General features: G+C 36.2%; 1 protein-coding gene and 1 long non-coding RNA gene across 3 annotated transcripts in view; both read right to left on the bottom strand.

Annotated features, from left to right (window-relative positions):
• The window catches only part of ALCAM (activated leukocyte cell adhesion molecule), a 215,760-nt gene that overhangs the window by 94,930 nt on the left and 95,071 nt on the right, over positions 1 to 25,759 (bottom strand). The window lies entirely within an intron of this gene.
• On the bottom strand, positions 5,314 to 25,379 carry LOC123610823. Its single transcript, XR_006718304.1, has 3 exons — positions 25,249 to 25,379; positions 15,886 to 15,889; positions 5,314 to 5,326 (listed from the first exon to the last, which is right to left on the bottom strand). It is a non-coding gene; the product is annotated as an uncharacterized LOC123610823 (long non-coding RNA).

Here is a 25,759-nt window from a genome sequence, read left to right as displayed (position 1 = left end):
TTTTCCTAAGGTATAAGCACATACTGGTTCACTAGCCTGCCAATTGTTCCTCTGGCTGAGCAAAGCTTTCATTTTGGTGGCACATATCCACAACAGCTGTTTATTCCACATGTTTCCATTGAAAGCATATTAACCTGAGCACCTGGAGACAATTATGATCATGTATAAAATGCCTTTGGATGTTAATGATTCATCTTCTTCCCTCTCCCTTGATTGACGTGACCTTGGTATTACTATGTACTAAACTCTTTGGGTCATCATGATCCTGATAATACAAAGTCATCCACATTGACTTTGGGTAAAAAAGCTTGAGTTTAAGTCAATAGTTTTCAGTTAACTGTGTAAATTCAATATATAGACCTTTTAAAAAATTTCCCATGAAGTTATGTATTAATATTGACTAGTAATAATAATGTGGTTCACTGACCTTCATTCATCTAGAATCATTCATATTTAACATTTTTTCTTTGGGATATGATGTGGCAATCATATAAGATGCATTTGGTTTAAGTCTGTGAAGGAAAACATCACTAAAACCCTAATTATAGATATACTTGATTTGGTTTCCCAGTTTGTTGTATAATGAAAATAACTCACCCAGTAGAGGAAAAAATTCAATAACTGCTCTATAACTTTTCTATTTCAGTGATTTCAAATTTTTCTTGTATGGTTGATTTTTCTGATATATAGTATGAATTTGACATATGATGGCTCTATTCATTTACTTTTATTTTCTCAGAAATTGCTTTCTACTAAGAGTATTTTGCTGCTTATTTCCAATGTTGTATGTTTAAAATATTAGAGCTGAGAGAGAGCTTTCACATCATTTTATTGAATTTCTAAATTTTACAAATAAAAAAAAGATAAAGAGACTTGTTTAAGAACATACAGCTTGTTAAAAAGGTACTTATAACTTAATTGGATTTTGTAAAACCTCAGACAGCCTAAGCTCTGGCATTCAGTATATACCAAACTATAACTCTAATAAAAATTTCTCATTCTTGTATGTAGTTCATTTCACCTCTTTCAGCACAATGTAACTTATGGTCACATGTGTTCTATAATACACATTCCTTGTTTGACCTCCATGGTATCTTGCTCTCCTGGCACTCTCTATCCTCTCAGTAATCCTTCTCTATCGCTCTCTGCCTGGCTGTTTAGATTATATGAACTGCATCCAGTTGTGGGGATCTCTCCAACTTTATATCCAGCCCTGACCATGCTCCTGTGATTCAGATCCATATTTGTAATTGCTCACAAGTCCTCTTTATCTGAATGTTTCACAGACACCTCAAACTTAATATGGCCCAACCTGAACTAATGATTTTCTTATTTTCCTTACTCTATTATCCATAGGCTTCTCCTCTTCTATTTCCTACTTGATTACTAATTCAACAATCTGTACAGGCAATCAAATTGGGCACTTGACTGGCATTCTAGATTTCTCTACCACCCTGAGTTCTCCATATCTAACCAATAACAAAGTCATCCTAACATCTTACATGAATATCTGTCATCTGTCCCCTCCTTACCTTCCCCATCCTACCATGGCCCATTGTAATGGCTAACACATAGTAAGTACTCCACAGATATTTATTGATGAATGAATAGAACAAGAATGAACAAATGAATGATAACCAAGACATAGTTTCTACCCTCATTTAGGTCATCGTCTGACAAACAGAGAGAGATAAAGAGCTATATGATGCATGCTATGTTCCAGGAAGGTTCATAGAGGAGAGGAACTTTAAGCTGGGTTCAAAAAAGTCTACCTAAAGTATGAAAACCTAGGTAATGAATAAATTTATTTATTCATTTACATTCTATCAGTTTTCTGTTAATATCTTTAGATTGAGTAACAGGAGAAAACTGGAGTGTGACAAAGGGAAATTCAGTGGTTTCCACATAGACCAAATTAGTTTTTCTACTCCCCAGGTAGCTTTGACTGCTTCGATGCACTTGGGTACAATTTTTCCTTAAGGACCTCAGATCTCTGTCTTACAAAATTAAAGACTCAGAGAGAAAGACTTGGCCCCAAATTTTAGTCACAAATCATGAAACATGAGGCTTCAAACAAATAGCAGATTGCATTATTCTATAAACTTTTTTTGAATTCAAATGAATCTTATGTTTTAATATAAAGTATAGGCTGCACAAACATACTGATAACTATAGTAGGATCACATTCAGTCTCGGCCTCCTGTGAACTATGCTCTAGTTCTACATGGGTCTCAGCTATGTGGTGACCCTCAAAATGAATGGGGTTTTCCAGGGGTCTTTTTATATTTATTTGTTCTGGTAGGGACAAACTCTGCACTAACATGAATAGTAATAATAATAATTCAACTTTTCTTAATAACTTCTCTGTAAAATAAATTTCCCTTGAAAATTTAAAAACTTTCTTTCTTTATAATATGAATTAACATTAGTAAAAAATGATTAAGTTTCAGGCAGTATTTCTTGGCTCTTGCTTAAAATTTGTTTTCCATTAAACTTTCTCTTCAGGGTTAATTAGTCTACAGTTTTGAAACCTATAAAATAATAACTTTGTATATCCTTAATTACTAGAAATGATTCAGTAAATACTGAAGAGCCAATAGATTTAACTCTCATTTTGAATTTAAACACGCAAACTTCCTTTAATGAATTAGTCAAACAATTCAAATTACACCTTTATAAGTTTATAAAGACTAAGAAATACCTAAACAATAGACAAAGGTTTTGCTTTATTTTTTGTCCATCAAGAAAACCTCTCATCCCTAAATTTGTGCCACTCTGTCTGTCTTTATTTATTTGTTTGTTTGTTTAAATTCCAGTTTGTTAACATACAGTGTAGTACTGGTTTCAGATATAGAATTTATTGATTCAGCACTTATATATAACACCCAGTGCTCACCAGACAACTGCCCTCCTTAATACCCATTGCTCATGTAGCCCATCCTCTCACCCACCTCCCCTTCAGCAACCCTGTTTGTTCTCTGTATTTAAGAGTCTCTTATGGTTTCTCTTGTGCCACTCTATGTCTTAATTCACTTTATGAAATACATGGGGAAGTTCAATAAACACAAATTCTCCCCTATTGGTTCCCTTTGAGAAAAGCATCATTTAAAGTCTGTATTTAGTCTAGACTGCTTGCAGAATTAGTCTTTCTGAAAAAGATAAGAAAAAACTACTAATTCAGAATTACACGCCATTTTTTATCATCATTTCACTTAATTTTAAGTTCTCTTAATGCCTAACATTACATTTTTCACTTGGTGACCTATAACTTTGTGGTATGAATGCTCTGTCCTTCAGAAAGGAAAGGAAAGCCATCACTTCCATCAATGAAAAATACTTCCAGTTCTTTCCTAGTATGGGAACTTGAATAGCACTAAGCTACACATAATCTAAGTCTGCCCTGGTTCCCATTGCAATCTGTGAGTAACGTTGAAAACATTATTATGAGCTATAGTTATGGGCTCAGTTTTTGGTTTGGGAAAACAGAGTATTTTTATATGTCTTATATAACTGCCAAGTCTAATGGCATTTGCTTTATTAGCCCCATTAAGCAACCTGAACTCATCAATTTTCTCTTCACTGTCTGGCTTAAAAATACACTCACGTTCCGCTATCATGGCCGCTGATGGTTCCTATTGTTGTAAACAATGTTGGAAAAAAAATTCAAAACTTTTTACGTCCCAAGGTTGTGCTATTCTCAGCCTCTCTGGGGGTCAACAGATAGGTCAATGAGAGGAGTTATGCACTGTCACAGCCTGAACAAAATCTCATCAATCAGACAACAGGATTTCACTCTCTGGTGCCTTCCTCCACCCGAGTGGAAACAAAGGAAAGAATCCCCAAACAAGCAATTCTGTTGGATTACTGTGTAAGACCAGGGAACAAATGACAGCATTTATATCTCTAGCAAGCATTTTCCAACATATAATAAATTGTTTCAGAAAGTGCATTTAATGTGAAATTTTATTTCATAAATACAAGAGGTTCAAAATAATACCACACAAAGTTAAAAAATCTGAAGTCTGAAGCTTTATTCTATGTATGGAGAAAAGTCCTAACCCTGACAAGCTCTCTTTTGCTGCATGTTAGCTGAGTATGCCCCTTCAACAATCCCAGATGACTACCATGTTGAATCCATGCTTTGGAGGAATTTGGATCTGAGCTCTGTGATTTCTGTTAAGCCAATGGCTCAGAGTTCTGCTCCCTTCTCAAACCACTTCTTAGGAACTATTTCAAATATTTCACAGTACACACACACACACACACACACACCCTGTCTCTCTCAATCTCTGTCTCCAGTAACAAGAACTTCAAAAAATACTTCATCCATTCATCAGTTGATGGACATTTAAGCTTTTTCCATAATTTGGCTATTGTTGAAAGCACTGCTATAAACATTGGAGTACATGTGCCCCTATGAATCAGCACTCCTGTATTCCTTGGGTAAATTCCTAGTAGTTTATATATACAATGGAATACTACTTAGCAATAGAGAAAGAATGGAATCATGCCATTTGCAGCAACATAGATAGAACTGGAAGGTATTATGCTGAGTGAAATAAGTCAGTCAGAGAAGGACAGATATCATATGTTTTCACTCATATGTGGATCTCTAGAAACTTAACTAACAGCAGACCATGGGGGAAGGGAAGGGGAAAAAATAGTTACAAACACAGAGGGAGGGAGGCAAACCATAAGAGACTCTTAAATACAGAGAACAAACTGAGGGTGAATGGTGGGGGAGGGGAAAATGAGTGATGGGCATTGAGGAGGGCACTTGTTGGGATGAGCACTGGGTGTTGCATGTAAGCGATGAATCATGGGAATTTACCCCAAAAACCAAGAGCACACTTTACACACTGTATGTTAGCCAATTTGACAATAAATTATATAAAGAACTTTGAAAAATACTAACTATACCAGAAATTTGAGGCCAATGAGTGAATAAACTTTAAAAATACTCTTATTGCTACTGTGTTTTGTTCTAGATATCTTTATGTGTTAATAGATTATGCCAAAATGTGTATATTCATATTATTAGGATGAGTAGTAGGGATATAAAGATACTATGAATAAAGGCTGACTTTCTATTTCAGATTGTGCCTGGTATGGAGTAGGAATAGATTAGCTACAATGGAGTAGAGTCCTCATACTATACAATCTGGTTCAAAGCTTTGAGATACAGACCTCAGATGTGATTGGATTTTAGGAAATCAATAACATCATCTAATCTCATAAAGAATGGCTATTTAATCCACATATAAAGAAACAGTTTCAAAATGGGTACATGAAAAAATACTCACATGTTAATAGTAAACATAAGAAACTACACAGTGGCTATTTTAATATCAGATAAAACTGACCCAAACAAAGAGTATTACCAAATATAAAAGAAGCATTTCAAAATGATAAGAGATTTAATATGAAGGCACAGAAATCATAAATGTATATGCTCCTAAGAGCAGACCTTCAAGGTATATGAAACAAAAATGGGTATAATTAAAGGAGAAAATAAACAATTCTACAATCATAGTTGGAGAGTTTTAATATCCTCCAAAACTGATGGAATAACTAGACTTAAAAAAAAAAAAGATGTAGATAATCTAAACAGTACTATAAAATATCTTGACCTAATTGATATTTATATAATACTATACCCAGCAAATGCAAAATGCCCAATCTTCAAGTACACATAACACTAACAGCAAGACAGACATATGTTGTCCCATAAAACAAGTCTCAAATGTAAAAGAATTAAAATAATAAAAAATGTGCTCTCTGACTGCTATGGAATTAAATTAAAATCAATAAATAATAAAATATCTAAAAAAAATACTTGTTACTTAAAATGCTAAGTTTTAGTTGTTTTTGAAACAGATTTATGAAAAAAATAACCTTCCCAAACAATGCATACAATGTATTACTCTAGTATACTCAAGTTTTCATAGTACCTAAGAGCTTTAAAGAGCTCAGATGTAAACAAAATGTTGGAGTCTCCTAAGTATCTTTAAGATATTTAGATATGTGGAGTCAATGAATTAGTAAATTTTCTTTCAGAATTTGTATTTCTAAGACCTTAACAGAAAGGGATATAAATGCAAAAGATATGAAATCAGTTGTCTATTTTTGCTATACTTTCAAAAAGACTTTAATTTTGAAAAATTCATTAGTCTTTAGTATTGAGTATTTTTCATTGATTGTAAATCATTGATAAGTAAATCTATTTGTTAATATCCAATCAATCTTAAATAGAAATCGCTGTTGGGGTGCTTGGGTGGCTCAGTCAGTTAAGTGTCCAACTCTTGATTTCGGCTAATGATCTCACAGTTGTGAAATCAAGCCCCATGTTGTACAACAAAAGAAGAAAATTTTTATAAATTATTAACTTCATGATTTAAAATTTAGTAAATGAGCAACTGCAACCTCATCAACAAAAAATTTTTAATTCAATTCTCTAAGTGCAAGTAGCAGAAAGCTTTAAAAATTTTTGAAAAAGCTTTAAACATTTATTTTTATTAGGCATATAATCAAACATTATATTTGTATTGTTTTAATTTTTGAAACATTTATCTTTTAAAATCTAAACAGAGAAGAATAATTTCATTTGTTGTGTATTTATTAATTTGATAGTTATTTTTTAAAATTACCTCTATGTACATATGAGGCATTATGTTATGAGTTAGGGATATAATCAATATTCTCTGGTCTAATAAAGTTTATATTCTAATGCGGAAGTAAGACAGTAAATACAATAGTAAAAATAGCTAACTATGTAATTACAACAGTGCAATGAAAGTACAGTAAATGGTGATATCAAAACATGGAGCAGATATCCTCCAGTGACAGAAAATGGAACTGAGCTTTGAAGAATGAATAAAAATTAACTAATCAACGAACAGAGTTTTGAGTAGAGAAAGGAATGTGTGAGGCTGTGAATCAAAGGGGAAAATGTGTTTGAAAGATCTAAGAAAAAGCCTATCAGTGGAGCACAGACAGAAAGGGAATATGGTCTCCAGGTACAGCAGGCCAAATCAGCTGAGCCTGGTAGACCAAATAAAGGTAGGGTTTTTTGTTTTTGTTTGTTTGTTTGTTTGTTTCCCTAAGTAGATTGGATAACCATTTGAGACATTTTAGACAAAGGATTTACAACTGAAAGGAACAGCAGATATTCTGGATTTGGAGAATGAAAAAGAGGACAAAATCAACAATGGCTCCCAAGTTTTTAGCTTAAGCAACTGAATGGATGGTGATGCCATTTGCTGAAGAAAAAAATGTAAAAGGTAGAAATCTTATCGGGACAAACTGAATTTTAGTGGAGTGCTACGAGATATTCAGAGGAAGATTTTTAGGTATACAGCTCAATACAAAGGTGGATGTCAGAGAGATGTTTTGGTTTAGAGGTATAAATTTGTTAGCACAGAGAGGACAATGGGAGCTATGGTTGCAAATGAGAACATGAAAGAAAGAAAAAAACTGTTATAAATTATGCCACTTGAGCCTCAAGGATCTCCAGCATTTGAAGGTTAGGTGGATGAGAGTGAGCCAGGGATAGGAAAGAAACAAGTGTTGTGCAGTGTGATGGAGGGCAAGAAAACAACATCTGGAGCAAGGAATTGTCTATAGTTCGTGATGCACCAGAGAAGTCCTGTAAAATAAAAATTAGTAATTTTTATTTCTCACAACTGTGAGATCAAGACCTGAGCCTGCATTGGTAATACAGGGCTCTGTTGATCTTTGGAGAAATCTTTGTGTGTGTGTGTGTGTGTGTGTGTGTGTGTGTGTGTGTTGGGGGAAGTTGGGGGGAGAGGGGCGAGGGCTGAAGGAGGGCTGAAGCTTGAAGAAAAACTAGACCCTGAAGAGAAAGGCATGTGTAGAAAAAGAAGAAATGGAAACTTATTACAAATAACTATTTACAAGATGTTTGGCTGTTAAAAAAAAAGAAAAAAGGAAGAGGAAAAAGAAAGTGGCAGTGAAAATAATGGAGGAAAGTAGGGTTATGAAAATATGTTTTTTAAGATGGAGAATTCTGAGCATGGTGATGATAGCAAAGATCCAGTTCAGGGGAAGAGAGTATAGACACAAGAGAGTGTAAATTGGGAGAAGAAATTGGAAGAAGCTATAACATACAGGATTTATTTAAGTTTTTAGAGTTAGTCCAGTAATCAGAGACAGCATTTTGGAAGAGTTTTCTCTTAGATTTACTCAAATAATCTGATATTTCGCTGAGCATAAGATCTATAAAGTAGTTATATCTGATGCTGAAAAATTTTACTAGCAAATTTTGTGTGCATGTGTCTATGTGGCTAAGTCTTCTGTATTTAAAATGTATGCCCCAATTAATCAAAAGTTATGGATATGTTTTATCTACTCAGATAAGAGAGCATTGTAAAGGGAAATGATAACTTAACCAGCAAATTAGTTTCAAGCAAGTACACAACTGAAACAGATGAACAGCACGCATATTGCAATTTAGTGTCACATTTCTGCAGATTCACCTGAGTGATTTCTCCTCAGAGCAACCAGAGTGATTTTCTTAAATTTCATTTAAAATTTTGCTGGCATACAAGCTAACCTCACATGAAGGATATTATATAGGGTTATCTGTACCATTTTTAAATGTATTCATTGAGGAAACTATAAATTTTAAAAATTCTGCATTAATAGACTTTGCTTGGTGATTTAAATTCAAAATCCAGCCTTTGAAATATACCCCCCCTTTGCCTACTGACAATGTAATCAGACACTCTCAAGGACAAAGTAGGTTAGAAAATGCCTTGCCAGGTTTTTAGCCACAGTAGGGGGCCAGGTAGGTGACTCTGGCTATATCTACAAGAATTTGGCAGAACTATTCCAAAGTGTATGATTAGATGACTCCACCAGCCATAATTCAACACAGTTGCCAGATAATCAGACATTATTTGCTCTAATTGAGCCACTATGGGGATGGTCTTCAACTGGCCAGTTAAGTCAATGGACTGTCTGGAAACTGTAAAACATTTTACATATGACACAAATAAAAAGAAGTGGGTAGCCAAAGGAGACTTAAAAACAGCAATTCTTATAAATGCATTATAATAAGAGAAATATAATAATTTAGAATTATAGCTTGCCTATTGTCAAATGTTCTTCATTATTTCAAATTTTCTTCATTATCAAGGTAGCAGATAGACTATCACTTACTCCCAAATATGGAAAGAGAAAATAACTTTTAATGTAAAATGACAATAAAACTTTCCTTCTTCCTTTTTTTTAAATAAGAAAAGTCTTAAGTCTAAATATTTTCATTGAAAGTAGAGGTACCTAGCAAATGAGACCAATTACGATTAAAGTCATAGATGGGCACTATAGATCTCTTACGTATTAACCTCAAGTTCTGGAAAAAATTTAACAGACTCACCACACTCTCACAGAACAAGAGAAAATACATTTTTATAAAATTTTCCATATAATACCTCAATCTAGTCTAAGAACTGCAGCATGGAACAAGCTGGAACATATACATAAACATGCAAAGCTGCAGCGTGAACACCACAGAGAAGAGTTGACATGCATAGTACATACTAACAGTTCAGTGTCTAATTACATCTTTAATTCAAAATTATGAGAGGGCAAGTAACAGAACAGCATCAAAATTCTTTTAACAAAGTCTACATAATCTAATTGATGTTGTTGGGAAAACAGCATATGTTTTGGGTAATTGCTAAAACCTCAAAGGATACTTTCCCAATTACTGAGAGTGATACCAAATGCTACAAAGCCTAACCACTACCTGTGGTACTGACAGAACAGGAACATATACACGGTGATGGAGTTGGTAATGAAGTAGTCAATGACACTTAAAAACCATGGCTTCAACCTTGAATGCAAGCTTTTAAATAATTGGGTATGACAGACATTTGAAGACAGCCACCTTGACTTTTAAAGAAAAACTATGTTGGTTCCCATTATTGGCAGCCCACCTGGCCTAGTGGCTTAATTGATCCAAATACCATCCCAGGACTTCAGCAGGAAAGGATGGCACAGGAGATGGAATGTGCCATGAAACTCTGTGGATGGGAGTCTTATACACACGTTCCTTTGTCATAATGTGCTGTAGTGACATATGAGAAAAGGACTTTCTAGGGCTATATTGTAAGATTCCTGAGTAGTGGTGCATGTTCACCTGAGATTCATAGTCATGCACTTCATATGACACTAATAATAATAGTAATTTTTCTCCAGCTATGCTCAGTTTGTACAAAAATTTCAGAGTAGGTAGATAGCTGAATTTATAGAAACTTGGGGTTTGTACAGTAAGAAAAGTGAAAGATGGAAGGGACAAGTAAGTTATAGTTTGTAAGGATCTGATTACAATTAAAAACCATAGGATCTAGGCTGGGAAAGTAGGGAGTAAGAACAAGATAGGAGAAGGCTGATAGATCTTGAAAATAAAGTATTATCTTGTCATATCAAATCTGTTTGTCTAAGATAGAGAAATTCAAATAGAAGGATGTGTCATTGGAGCACCTAGGTGGCTCAGTTGGTTAAGTCTCATACTCTTGATTTCTGCCCAGGTCATGATCTCACAGTTAGTGAGTTTGAGCCCCACCTCAGGCTCTGCACTGACAGTAAAGAGCCTGCTTCAGATTATCTCTCTCCCTCTCTCTCTCTCGCTCTCGCTCTCGCTCTCCATCCCTCCCCTGAACTCACTCACTGTCTCTCTCTCTCTCTCAAAAACAAATAAACTTAAAAAAAAAAAAAAGGATATGTCACTGTGATTAGAAAATGGGATTTTTGAACCCAAGATTTGGAATGTGCAGCAATTGATAATGAGACAGTACAAAGGTCTACCTATGTACAAGGATCTGTGTTAATTGGCAGAGACACAAGGATAAACAAGACAAATGTGCTACCTGCCCACATGAATTTTACATTCTTTGCTTAGTCTACATGAACCTCAGTTTCAGACATATGTAAGTTACAATGCAACAATGAATTGTTTATTTTTAAAATGTAGATGGGTATTAATATTTAGATTTTCAAAAAACCCAGTTTTAAGCATAAAACTGCCAAGATAAAATTCTACAAAAAATAAGGATGCGCCATTTTTGTTTCATTGCTTAGAGAAGAAAACAGGTAAGTAATCTATCAGTCTGATGGTATTTTGCAGTTGTTCCTAACATTCCTAAATATTAATCAAAAATATTATAACAAAAACTTCATTATGAATTTTATAGCAAATTGAAAAATCTTTTAACACACAGGCCATAAATCCAGGAATTTCAGAGAATATCAACGAGGAAAAATGCCAAAAAGTCTAAACTTAGATATATCACATTCAAACTTCAGAAAGTCAATTTTTAAAAAATATTGAAAGAAGCCAGAAGGGAAAAACACTTTATCTACACAGGAGCAAAGATATTTGGCTTCAAAGAAGTTTCATTGTTATTATTATTATTATTATTATTTTCATTATTATTACTATTACTATTATTGAAGTATGGTACTTAAAATTTCAGCTGGCCAATTACAGTACCAATTTTGTAAGTTTTTTTTTTTTTTTACCATAACAGCCTTCTCCCCAGAAGATAATTAGTCTAACATTAAGTAGCATTCATATAGAAGTTTAGCACACCACCAAATCTGTCCTGCTAAAGTTGTCTCCTTTTACTTATACCCATTTTCCATTTGCTGATCTTCTTATATGATAATAATCAGGTTTTTTACAGCCAAGATGTTCTTAGAAAATGACATTGTTCCTTCCCACAAATTTCTTTTTCAGATGGTTTCTTTTCTTTTCTAAATAGTTTGGCCAGATAAGATTTAAATTATGGCTTCCAAAAGAGAATTATTTAATTTTTAACAATAAAGACGCTTATTCCCCATTCTACCAGATTTGATCTGCTCTATGCTAATAAACTCTCCAAAGAGTATTCAAATTAAACAAGATAAACCAATAAACTGACCTACATGTATAAGAATAAATGGCTCCTATGTTCTTTCTTCTCCTTCCCTAGCCCCATTCCTTTGGGAGAACAGCAAATTAGCATAAAAGTAAATATAATAAGCATTGGTGAAGGAAGATGGCAGAGGAGGAGGATCCTGAGCTCATCTAGTTCCATGGATACACCTTGCATGGCAATTAACTCCAAAAACAATCTGAAGACTTACAAAACAGATCCTCCAGAGCTAGTTGTAGAGAGAAGGCCACGTCAAAAAGGGTCGGAGGGGTGAAGACACAGACCTCCAGTAGAACTAACCACAAATGGGAGAGAATCACAAGCACAGAGGAGTGAGGGGATTAGACTCCATACTAGCACACCCAGCCCTGAGGAACCACAGTGGGAAGATAGTCCCTTGACATCTGGCTTTGAAAACCCGGTGGGGGCAGATTTTTAACTCTAGGAGCTTTAAAAACCAGTGGGGCTTAATACCAGGAACTTTAAAAAACAGCAGGGATTAACTCCAGGAGAGCTGGAGGGCAACAGGAAAGCAAAGCTGCACCCTTAAAGAACCAGCACACCCTATAACTCAGCCCAAGACACAGCAGAGAAGCAAGTCTGAAAAGCATCTAGCTTATATACGAAGGAGATTTATTGACTAATTTTAGGATGTGTGTCAGGGAGACAACTCCAGAAGCTTTCTCAGGGAGCAAAGGAATTGGTAAGGACCATTTTTCTTGCCCTTCCCTAGTCTCGATAGCCTGACACTTGTGGGAACCAGTGTTAATACTCTCCATTTACCTTGCTAGCATCTGATGCCCTGCCCCAGAATTTCAAAAGTGGCTCCCACCTCACCACACCCAAAGGCAGCTTTAGCTGAAACCAAAGCCCCTGGAAACTGACTCCTGCCCTAGGGAACAGGGAAGCTAACCCTACAAACCAGTGTACCCACAGCTTCCACAACTGAGCCTTTCAGCTGCACAGGGATCAAACCCTGCCCATCTGTGCAGTACAGCTGTCCCAGAAGCTAAGTACGCATAGACAACCTAAGTGCCAGGCCCGCCAACCGGCAAGCCCATGTCCATTATAGCCTAGCTTCTCAGTTGGCCACGTAGGGAACAAGGCCCGCACACCAGTGAGCAAGCAAAGCAAGTCTTTGCAGTCAGCTGAGATGAGGGTCAGCCCTGCTCATCAGAGCACCCACAGCAATCTTAACTCAGCCACAACAGGAGAGTGTATGTAGTCCACCCAGGGGACACTGCTGGAGCACTTGGTTCTGGTGATAAGGGGGGACTACTCTACAGGGGATCACAGGACCCCTTCTACACAGACTGCTATTTTCAAGACCAAGAGGTGTAGCTGACCTACCTAATACATAGAAATATACAGAGAGTTACACAAAATGAGGAGATGGGGGTATATATTCCAAATGAAAAATCAGACAAAACCACAGAAAAGGAGCTAAATGAAACAGAGATAAGCAATATGTCAGATAAAGAGTTTGCAGCAATAGTCATAAAGATACTCAGAAGACTTGAGAAGAGTGGATGAACCTCAACAAAGAGATACAAAATATAAAAAGAACCAGTCAGAGCTGAAGAATATGATAAATGAATGAAAAAGACATTTGAGGGAATCAATAGCAGATTAGAGGATGCAGAAGAGTAGATTGGTGCTCTGGAAGACAGGGTAATAGAAAGAAACAAAGGTTTCGAAGGAACATCTGAAATACCATCAAGCATAATAACATTTACATTATAAGGGTTCCAGAAGAAGAGAGAGACAAGTGGGCAGAAAACCTAATTGAAAACTTCCCTAATCTGAGGAAGAAATAAACATGCCTGTTCAGGAATCAAAGAGAGCCCCAAACAACATGAATCCAAGGAGGTCCACACTAAGACACATAATAATTCTAGTGGTAAAGATTAAAGATAAAGAGAGAATCTTAAAAACAGCAACAGAAAAACAAACAGCTACATGCAAGGGAAATACCATAAGGCTATCAGTTTATTTTTTCAGCAGAAATTTTGCAGGAGAGAAGACAGTGGCAAAGCGCCAAAAGAATAAGCCTATAACCAAGAACATTTCACCTGGCTACGCTATCATTCAGAATTGAAGCAGAGATAGAGTTTTTCAGACAAATAAAAGTTAAAAGAGTTCATCACCACTAAATCAGCCTTACAAGAAATGTGAAAAGGACTTCTTTAAGTAAAAAGAAAAGGCCACAACCAGAAGAAAATCATGAAAGGAAATAATTTCATTGATTAAAAGCAAACAAATAGTAAAGGCATAGATTAATCACTTATAAAGTCAGTAAAAGGATAAAAGATAGTAAAATCAATTTTATCTAAAAAAATTAGTCAAGGGTTACAGAAATTTAAAAAATGTAAAATATGACATCATATACATAAAATCTGGAGTACATAAAAATTTAGTGCTTTTATAATGTGTTAAAACTTAAGTGACCACCACTTTAATGTAGACTGCCATGCACATTGGATGTTGTATTAGAACCCCATGGTAACTACAAACCAAAACTCTACAATAGATACACAAAAATGAAGAGAAAGGAATCCAAACATAACCCTAAAGAAAGCCATTAAACCACAACAGAAAAGGACAGAGAACTATAAAAACAACCAGAAAACAACCAACTGGCAAGAAGTACATATCTATCAATAATTCCTTTAAATGTAAATAGACCAAATGCTCCGATCAAAAGACACTGAGTGACTAAATGGATAAAAAAAAAAAAAAAAAAGAGCCACCTGTATGGTGTCTACAAGAGACTCACTACAGACCTAAAGACACGTACAGACTAAAAGTGAATGAATGGAAAAAATACTTCATGCAAATAGAAGTGAAAAAAAAAAAAAAAAAGCAGGGGTAGCAATACTCATCAGACAAGATAGACTTTAAAACAAAGTCTATAACAAGAGACAAAAAAGCTCATTACAATTATGGAAAGTAATCAATCCAACAAAAGGCTATAACATCTGTAAGTATTTAGCACCCATTTAGGATCACCTAACTGTATAAAGCAAAGATTAACAGACATGAAGAGAGAAATTGACAGCAATACAGTAACAGTAGGAGATTTTAACACCCCACTTACATCAATAGATAGATCACTGAGACAGAAAATCAATAAGAAAACAGTGGCTTTGAATGACACATTAGACAGATGGACTACACAGATATATACAGAACATTCCACGCCAAAACAACAGAACACACATTATTTTCAAGTGCACATGATACATACTCCAGGACAGATCACATTTTAGACCACAGAACAAGTCTCAATAAATTTAAGAAGATTTATATCACTTAAAGCATGTTTTCTGACAAAGGGAGGAAACTAGAAATCAATTACAAGGAAAAAAAAAAACTGGAAGAAACACAAACACAGGGAGGCTAAGTAACATGTTACTAAACAACCAATGAATCCTTGAAGAAAGCAAAGAGAAAATCAAGAAATACCTGGAGACAAATTAAAATGAAAACACAACAGTCTAAAATCTTTTGGATGCAGTAAAAGCAGTTCTAGGGGAGAAGTTTATAGCGATATAGATCTACATCAAGAAGCAAGAAAAATCCCTAATAAACAGTCTATACTTACAACTAAAAGAAAAAGAAAAAGAAGAACAAAGCCCAGTGTTAATAGAAGTAAATAAATAATGAAAATCAGAGCAGAAATAAATGAAATAGAAATGAAAAAATAGAAAAGATCAATCAATGAAACCAAGAACTGGTTCTTTGAGAAGATAAACAAAATCGATAAACCTTTAGCCAGACTAATCAAGAAAAAAAGAGTGTGCTGAAATAAGTAAAATCAGAAATGAAAGAGAAGTTACAACTGACTCCACAGAAATTCAGAGGACTGTAAAAGATTGCTATAAAAAATTATATGTCAATAAGCTGGACAACCTAGAAGAAATGAATAAATTCTTAGAAACATTACTCTTCTGAGACCGAATCAGGAAGAAATAGGAAATTGGAACAAGTCAATTACTAGTAACAAAATTACACCAGTAATCAAAGACCTCCCAACAAACAAAAGTCCAGGACCAGATGGCTTCAGAGGTGAATTCCACCAAAGATTTAAAAAAGAGTTAATACCTATCATTCTCAAACTATTCCATATTCAAACTATAAAAAAATAAAGGAAGAAGGAAAGCTTGCAGATATGTTCTATGACACCAGCACTCCCCTAATGCCAAAACCAGACAAAGATACCACAAAAAAAAGAGAATTACTGTACAGTATTCCTGCTGAACATATGCAAAAAATTCTCAATAAAAATATTGGCAAACTGCATACAACAATTTATTAAAAATATCACTCATCACAATCAAGTGGGATTTAATCCAAGGATGCAAGGATGGATCAATATTCACAAATCAATCAACATCATATACCACATCAACAAAACAAAGGATGAAAATCATATGATCACATCAATAGATGTAGAAAATGCAGTTAACAAAATTCAACATCCATTTATGATAAAAACTCTCAACAAAGTGGGGTTTGAGGGACAACACCCCAACATAATAAAGGTCATATATGAAAAACCGATAGCTAACATCATACTTAATAGCAGAAAACCGAGAATTCTCCCTCTAAGGTCAGGAACAAGATAAGGATGTCCACTCTTACCACTTTTATTCAACATAGTACTGTAAGCCCTCACCACAGCAATCAGACAAGAAAAAGAAATAAGAGGCATCCATACCAGTAAAGAAGTTAAACTGCCACTATTTGCAGATGACATGATACTATACATAGAAAACTCTAGAAAATTCCACCAAAAAACTATTAGAAGTAATAAACAAATTCAATATAGTAGAAGTATACAAAATGAATACCCAGAAATAGGTAGCACTTCGATATACTAATAACAAAGTAGAAGAAAGAAAAATATCTTTTATACATGAATAGTACAATACTCATAAAAAGAGAGGTTCTAATTAAACTTTCTTATAAAGTAAATGCAGGAAGAAAACATTTTTAAAATTTCAATCCTTCTTTAAAATCTTTTTAAAATGATTGAATCCTTCCTTGGCTTACTAAGTGTAATCTATGGAGGAGAATATACATATTTGATAGGTTACATCATGTGACTCAGAATTATCATTATGAATAACAATTCTCATTGTATATTTCTGGGATGGTACAGGACTTTGAACTGATTATATATAATCTTTAAGAAATGCCACACAAGATTCTCTTCTGAATAAATCCTATTTATAACTTGCTTTTTTCCCCTTACTTTTTTCTTTCCTTCAAATCTGAGTGTTACAAAATTGTGATAAACTAGAGTTAACCTTTTTATAATAAATTATGATAATTTTACATACACAATTTTTGATTGGTAAAATATGGATTATTTTCATCATATTTAAACCCTAAACACTTGTTTCCTAACTTATAATAACATGGTTGCTTATCCTATTAATGAACTCATTTCTTGACACAAATACAGACAGACATACCTCAGAGATACTGCATGTTTGATTCCAGACCAGTGCAATAAAGTGAATGGCAATAAAGTGAATATTTTTTTCATTTCCCAGTGCATATAAGAGTTGTTTACATAAGAATGTAGTCTACTAAATATGTTTAGACACTATGTCTAAAAATGTGCCTGACAATTTAAAATACTCTTGCTAAAAAATGTTAACCATATCTGAGCTTTCAGTGAGTTCGAATTATTTTGCTGGTTGAGGATCTTGCTTCAATGTTTATTGCTGCTGACTGATCAGGGTGGTGGTTTCTAAAGGCTGGGGTGTCTGTGGGAAGTTCTTAAAATAAGACAACAATAAAGTTTGCTGCATTGACTGACTCTTCCTTACATGAATGATATCTCTGTAGAATGCAATGATATTTGATAGCATTTTACCCATGGTAGAATTCTTTCCAAATTGGAGTCAATCCTGTCAAACCTTACTGCTGCTTTATCAACAAAGTTTATGTAGTATTTGTTGTCATTTCAACAATCTGCACAGCACCTTCACCAGCAGTAGATTCCATCTCAAAAAAACACTTTCTTTGCATATCCTTAAGAAGCAACTCCTCACCTATTCAGGTTTTATCATGAGCTTGAAGCAATTCAATCACATCTTCAGCCTTCACTTCTTATTCTGGTTCTCTTGCTATTTTCACCCAATCTGCAGTTAATTCCTCCACTAAAGTCTTGAACCCCTCAAAGTCATCCATGAGGGCTGGAATCAACTTCTTCCAAACTCTTGTTCATGTTGATATTTTGACCTCTTCCCATAGATCACAATTGTTCTCAAGAGCATCTAGAATGGTGAATCCTTTCCAGAAGATTTTGAATTGATTTTGTTCACATTCATCAGAGGGGTCACTATCTATGGCAGCTATGACCTTATAAAACATCTCTCTTATATAATAAGACCTGAAAGTCAAAATCATCCCTTGATCTATAGACTGCAGAATGGATGTTGTGTTAGCAGGCATGAAAACAATTAATTGCATTGTACATTGCCATCAGGGCTCTTGGGTGACCAGATGCATTGTCAATAAGCAGTCGATTTTGAAAGGGATCTTTATTTTATTTTATTTTTTATTTATTTTTTCTGAGAAGGAGGTCTCAAAAGTAGGATGAACATATTCAGTAAACCATTTTATAAACAGTTGTGCTGTCATTCAGGTTTTGTTGTTCCATTTTTTCTACTGTACAGGCAAAGTAGATTTGGCATAATTCTTAAAGGCCCTAGGATTTTCAGAATGGGCACTGGCTTCAACTTCAAGTTAGTCCCTACGAGCCAGGCACTGATTTCTCCTCTATGAAAGTCCTAGATGGCATCTTCTTCCAATGAAGGTTATTCTGTTCTACATTGAAAATCTATTGTTTAGCGTAGCTGCCTTCATTAATGATTGCAACTAGACCTGGATAACTTGCTGTTGCTTCTCTATCAGCATTTGCTGCTTCACCCTGCACTTTTCTGTTAGGGAATCAGCTTCTTTCCTAAAGTCTCATGAACTACCTCTGTCAGCTTCCAATTTTTCTTCCACAGCTCCTTTATCTCTCTCAGCCTTCACAGAATTGAAGAGAGTTAGGGCCTTTCTCTAGATTAGGCTTTGGTTTAGGGGAATATTGTGGCTGGTCTGATCTTCTCTCAAGACCACTTCAACTTTCTCCTCAGGAGCAATTTGGCTATTTCACTTTCTTATCATTCATGTGTTGAATGGAGTGACACTTTTCATTTCCTTCAATAACTTTTCCTTTGAATACACAATTCTGCTGTTTGGAGCAAGAGGCCTAGCTTTTGGCCTCTCTCAGCTTTCACCGAGCCTCCTTTCACTAAACTTAATCATTTTCAGCTTTTGATTTAAAGTGAGAGATGTGCAACTCTTCCTTCTCACTGGAACATATAAAGGCCATTATAGGGTTATTAACTGGCCTTATTTTAATATTTTTGTGTCTTAGTAAATAGGGAGGCCTCAGAAGAGGGAGAGATGGGGGACCGACCAGCCAGTTACCGGAGCAGCCAGAATACATACAATATTTATGGACTTAGTTTGCTGCCTCATATGGGTGTGGTTCAGGGTGACCCAAAACAATTACAACAGTAAAACAATTACAACAGTAACATCAAAGATCATTGATCACCATGATGAATATAATGAAAAATTACCAAAATGTGACTCAAACACACAAAGTGAACAATGCTATTGGAAAAAATGATGTCAATAGATTTGCTTGAGGTAGGGTTGCCAAAGCCTCAATTTGGGGGAAAAAATAGTATCTGTGAGGCACAATAAACCAAAGCACAATAAGACAAGATATGCCAGTACATTTGCTATTTATGGCATGGAAGAACCTGGAATAAGGGTTATTTTGAGTTATAAATTAATTCTTTCTCATCCTGGTGAAAATAAGAAAAGCTTTTAGAATGAAACAGGTTACATATCTTCTTAATATGGAGTGTACAGAAGATAGAAGGTTTATGCAAAGGAGAGGACAAGAAAGTACATAGTAATCTAGGTTTTTCTTAGAATGATTTTTTTTATTAATATTATAAACCTACCATGTACAAAGCACTGTTGAACTTTGGCACATGGTTTCTGCTTTCTAACTTATGAGAGCAATTTAAAAAATGCATGACTTAGGGGAGTCTGGGTGGCTCAGGCGGTTAAGTGTCTGACTTTGGCTCAGGTCATGATCTCATAGCTTGTGGGTTTGAGCCCTGCATTGGGCTCTGTGCTGACAGCTCAGAGCCTGGAGCCTGCTTCAGATTCTGTGTCTCCCTCTCTCTCTGTTACTCTCCTGCTCATGCTCTGTCTCTCTCTCCTTCAAAAATAAATAAGCATTAAAAAAATTTTTTTAAGTAAAATAAAATGCATGATTTAGATAAAGATTGTAGGCAAAAATTAAACTTCATTTTTTGAGTATTTACCAATTATCAACCATTTTAAAACACTATATATAATTATACACACACCATACACACACACACCTACACACAAAAACACACACATGCACATATATGGCACTAATATTCATAGTGTTTATAGGGAAAATAATTATTTCTGTATTTACAGATATGAAAACTGAGGTTCAGTGAGATTCAATAAGCCGGGGAGTTTATATTTAGTCCCAATATGAGATGGAAATTACTTTGTTAGCCAGTATAGTAAGAAAGTAATTCCTAGAGGACTAGAATTGGGTCCTAAAAGGTTGATAAAGTGGAAGAATATGAAATAAATTTGACAGATATTACAAGGTGGCATTCTAGAAGATATAAGAGTTTAAAACCTGGACTAGAGTTCTAATTCTAGAGTTCCAAACAGACCAACTTTCCTGCATGTAAAAATTATAATCTATAAACTGTGGAATAAAAATACATATAGTATATATTTTGTACATACACATTGTTTATTCATTTGGCCCTCACATCAGGGAACCTGTAAAACCAGGAAACTTGCCTGAATTCACCCAATGCCATTCTCTATTTCTTAGTTCAACTGTCAACTCCTCTCTGCTTTCTGCTTGCATTTCATCTCTCTCCAGTGCCTTCAAGTTATAAAAATAACAATAAGACCCAATTTCTCACTTGAGTTTGGAGATACAATAGCATCTGGAGACTGAGGGGGAAAGTCTTGGAAAAGAAATAGCCAGAAGGAGGGAGACAAATAGTATATATAAACACTGCCTAATCACTAGCAGAATCCTGACCTATATGCTTAAGCTTTGGAGACTCTAAAAAGCCCAACTGACATCTAAATAGCTAAAACATCTCAACAGAAACTTCAGCTACTCCCCACATCAATGCATATAAAGTTTGGAATTAACTGCCTCATAAAACAAACATACAAACAAATCACTCTTTGGGAGAATATAACAGGATCCAGAGTCTCTACAATGTATTACTCACATGTCCCATATACAATCTAGAATTACTACATATATAAAGAAACAGGATAATGTGACTCACACATAATGAAAAGACAATCAAAAGAAACCAGCCCTTGTGAGACTCAGACTCTACAATTGGCAAGCAAGGATTTCAAAGCAGCTATTATAACTATCCTCAAAGACATAAACATTTATGCTACAAACCAACAAACAAGTAGGAAGTGACATCAAGAAATAAGAGGGAACCAAATAAAATTCTGGTATTGAAAAATATAATACCTAAAATAAGAGGCTGGTGTGGACATATAGCATTTGCTCACATAAACGGCACTGTTTTCAGACATGCCAGATTCACATTTCAAGTAAAAACAAAGTACAAAATTGAACTAAATATTTTTTTATGTGTTCTTGGTCATTGTTTATGGTCTTATTCAGCTGTTAGTGAGGAATTATTTTTCAGAAAGGGATAGAGATGGTAAAGTAAATTATGTCGCAATTTTTTATATGTACTAACCTTCGTAGGTATGGAACCACAGACTTCTGTCAATGGCAATGCCTCTTTGTGGGTTGACTTTCCAGCAATGCTGACAGGATGAAAAAATCATCCAGATTTTCTATTCCTTTATGAAAAATTAATATAAAGGAATAGATTCTGGTCACACTGATAGATACCCTCTGACCATTAAAAAGAGTTCATGATATGATATTACTTGAGAAGGGTATGGAGTAGTCAGAGCTATGCTATTAGATCTCTCAGCATTACTATCCAACCAACCCCAGCTGGTCAACCAGACTTCTTAATAACTTGCCTTTATTAGTTGGCAATTAAACTGGTTTTATTACATATTTTATTGGTATCCTGGTCTTTAGCAACGGTACAGAAGAAGAGTAATAAAGCTAAGAGTTTGGTAAAATGTGTCTCATTATTTCTTGGCTAAACTTCAGGTACATGTACAGTCTGAATCAGACACTCTCCCTCTCCTAAACCTGCAATTTGTTCTCCCACCACACCAGGTACATTGCTCAGTATGAAATTAGCACATTCCATTATAATTGTTACTTTACTGCCTGCATCCCATACCATACTCAAACTTCTTGAGAGCAGGTATGAATACTACTACTTTTGGGGAATAGGCCATCACGTGGAAAGAATTCCCAAGTTGATTCTTCCTTCAAGACCTCAACAAAGCTGAAAGGTTGAGAGTGAAGAAAAGACCAGGTGGCTCAGTCAGTTAAGCATCTGACTCTTGATTTGGGCTCAGGTCATGATCTCATGGCCATCAAGCCCTGTGCCCAGCTCAGCTCCATGCTGGGCATGGAGTCTGCTTAAGATCCTCTCTTTTCCTCTGCCCCTCCTCCATGTGTGAATACACACAGTCTCTCAAAAAAATTGTGAGGGATGAAAAACTAAAAAATGAGGAAAGAAGTTTTACAAGATGTCCGAGGCAGTGGTAGTCATGAATAGGATTTTAAGAGCCACAGTACTGCTTTGAAAAATGAGATCCCGCATTTGGATTGTCCATAACCAAAATTTTTACTGGAGATTGGAGGCACCTAGTAAGTATTCTCATTTCAGAATGAGGGCTTGAAAATCATCTGAAATTGAAGAAATAAGAACCAATATAAATTTGTAGAAACCACACCTTAATCACTTTTGATAAATTTAAGGTAAATCTAGACTTCTGGGAAGAAGGCAGCGTAGGAGGATGCTGAGCTCACCGCGTCCTGCAGATCACTTAGATTCCACCCACACCTGCCTAAATAACCCAGAAAATCGCCAGAAGACTAGCAGAACGGATTCTCCAGAGCCAAGCATAGAGGAGAAGCCCACGGAAGAGGGTAGGAAGGGCGGAGAGGAAAGAGGAGGTGCACGCTACACAGACTGGTGGGAGGGAGCCGGGGCGGAGGGGTGGCCCGCTGGCAAAGCAGAGCTCCTGAGTCTGGCTGGCAAAAGCGGAGGGGACGGACGGAGTGTGTTCTGACAGCAAGCGGGACTTAACATTTGGAAGGTTATAAGTTAACAGCTCTGCTCAGAGAACAGGAGGGCTGGAGGACAACGGGAGGGACAGTTGTTGAGTCCCAGACGACAGAGCTCAGCTTGGCGGGGAACAAAGGCGCTCGCCAGCGCCATCTCCCTCGCCCATCCCCCAGCCAAAATCCCAAAGAGAACCAGTTCCTGTCAAGGAACTTGCTTGCACCGCGCAAACACCCAACGCTGTGCTTCTGTGGATCCATCCCTCCGGCGGGTCTGACTCCCTCCAGGTGCTGCAGGGTCCCTCCCGAAGTGGATCTCTGAAGGAAAAGCCAGCTGAGCCTACCCCTCCTGGCCCTGTACACCCTGCTGATCCACCCCAGCTAATACGCCAGATCCCCAGCACCATAAGCCTGGCAGTGTGCAAGCAGCCCAGACGGGCCATGCCACCACACAGTGAATCCCACCCCTAGGAGAGGGGAAGAGAAGGCACACACCAGTCTGACTGTGGCCCCAGCGGTGGGCTGGGGGCAGACAACAGGTCTGACTGCGGCCCCGCCCACCAACGCAAGTTATTCAAGACAGCACAGGGGAAGTGCCCTGCAGGTCCTCACCCCTCCAGGAACTATCCAAAATGATTAAGTGGAAGAATTCCCCTCAAAAAAACTTCCCGAAAATAACGACAGCTAATGAACTGATCAAAAACGATTTAAACAATATAACAGAAAGTGAATTTAGAATAATAGTCATAAAATTAATCGCTGGGCTTGAAAACAGTATAAAGGACAGCAGAGAATCTCTTGCTACAGAGATCAAGGGACTAAGGGACAGCCAGGAGGAACTAAAAAATGCTATTAATGATCTGAAAAATAAAATGGAGACAAACACGGCTCGGATTGAAGAGGCACAGGAGAGAATAGGTGAACTAGAAGATAAAATTATGGAAAAAGAAGAAGCTGAGAAAAAGAGAGATAAAAAAATCCAGGAGTATGAGGGGAAAATTAGAGAACTAAGTGATGCACTAAAGAGAAATAATCTACGCATAATTGGTATTCCAGAGGAGGAAGAGAGAGGGAAAGGTGCTGAAGGTATACTAGAAGAAATAATAGCTGAGAACTTCCCGGATATGGGGAAGGAAAAAGGCATTGAAATCCAAGAGGCACAGAGAACTCCCTTCAGATGTACCTTGAATCAATCTTCTGCATGACATATCATAGTGAAACTGGCAAAATACAAGGATAAAGAGAAAATTCTGAAAGCAGCTAGGGATAAACGTGCTCTAACATATAAAGGGAGACCTATAAGACTTGTGATCAATCTCTCTACTGAAACTTGGCAGGCCAGAAAAGAATGGCAGATCTTCAATGTGATGAACAGCAAAAATATGCAGCCGAGAATCCTTTATCCAGAAAGTCTGTCATTTAGAATAGAAGGAGAGATAAAGGTCTTCCCAAACAAACAAAAACTGAAGGAATTCATCACCACTAAACCAGCCCTACAAGAGATCCTAAGGGTGATCCTGTGAGACAAAGTACCAGAGACATCGCTACAAGCATGAAACCTACGGACATCACAATGACTCTAAACCCATATCTTTCTATAATAACACTGAATGTAAGTGGACTAAATGCGCCAACCAAAAGACATAGGGTATCAGAATGGATAAAAAAACAAGACCCATCTATTTGCTGTCTACAAGAGACTCATTTTAGACCTGAGGACACCTTCAGATTGAGAGTGAGGGGATGGAGAACTATTTATCATGCTACTGGAAGCCAAAAGAAAGCTGGAGTAGCCATACTTATATCAGACAAACTAGACTTTAAATTAAAGGCTGTAACAAGAGATGAAGAAGGGCATTATATAAAAATCACAGGGTCTATCCATCAGGAAGAGCTAACAGTTGTAAATGTCTATGCGCCAAATACAGGAGCCCCCAAACATATAAAACAATTACTCACAAACACATTGATAAGAATGTCGTAATTGCAGGGGACTCTAACATTCCACTTACAGAAATGGATAGATCATCTAGACACACGGTCAATAAAGAAACAAGGGCCCTGAATGACACACTGGATCAGATGGACTTGACAGATATATTTAGAACTCTGCATCCCAAAGCAACAGAATATACTTTCTTCTCAAGTGCACATGGAACATTCTCCAAGATAGATCACATACTGGGTCACAAAACAGCCCTTCATAAGTATACAAGAATTGAAATCATACCATGCATACTTTCAGACCACAATGCTATGAAGCTTGAAATCAACCACAGGAAAAAGTCTGGAAAACCTCCAAAAGCATGGAGGTTAAAGAACACCCTACTAAAGAATGAGTGGGTCAACCAGGCAATTAGAGAAGAAATTAAAAAATATATGGAAACAAATGAAAATAAAAATACAACAATCCAAACACTTTGGGATGCAGAAAAGGCAGTCCTGAGAGGAAAATACATTGCAATCCAGGCCTATC

Source organism: Leopardus geoffroyi, chromosome C2 (assembly GCF_018350155.1).
Source record: "Leopardus geoffroyi isolate Oge1 chromosome C2, O.geoffroyi_Oge1_pat1.0, whole genome shotgun sequence".
In the NCBI taxonomy this organism is placed as follows: domain Eukaryota; kingdom Metazoa; phylum Chordata; class Mammalia; order Carnivora; family Felidae; genus Leopardus; species Leopardus geoffroyi.
Note: the sequence above shows the minus strand (reverse complement) of the source record. Positions and strands in the feature narration are given on the sequence as shown.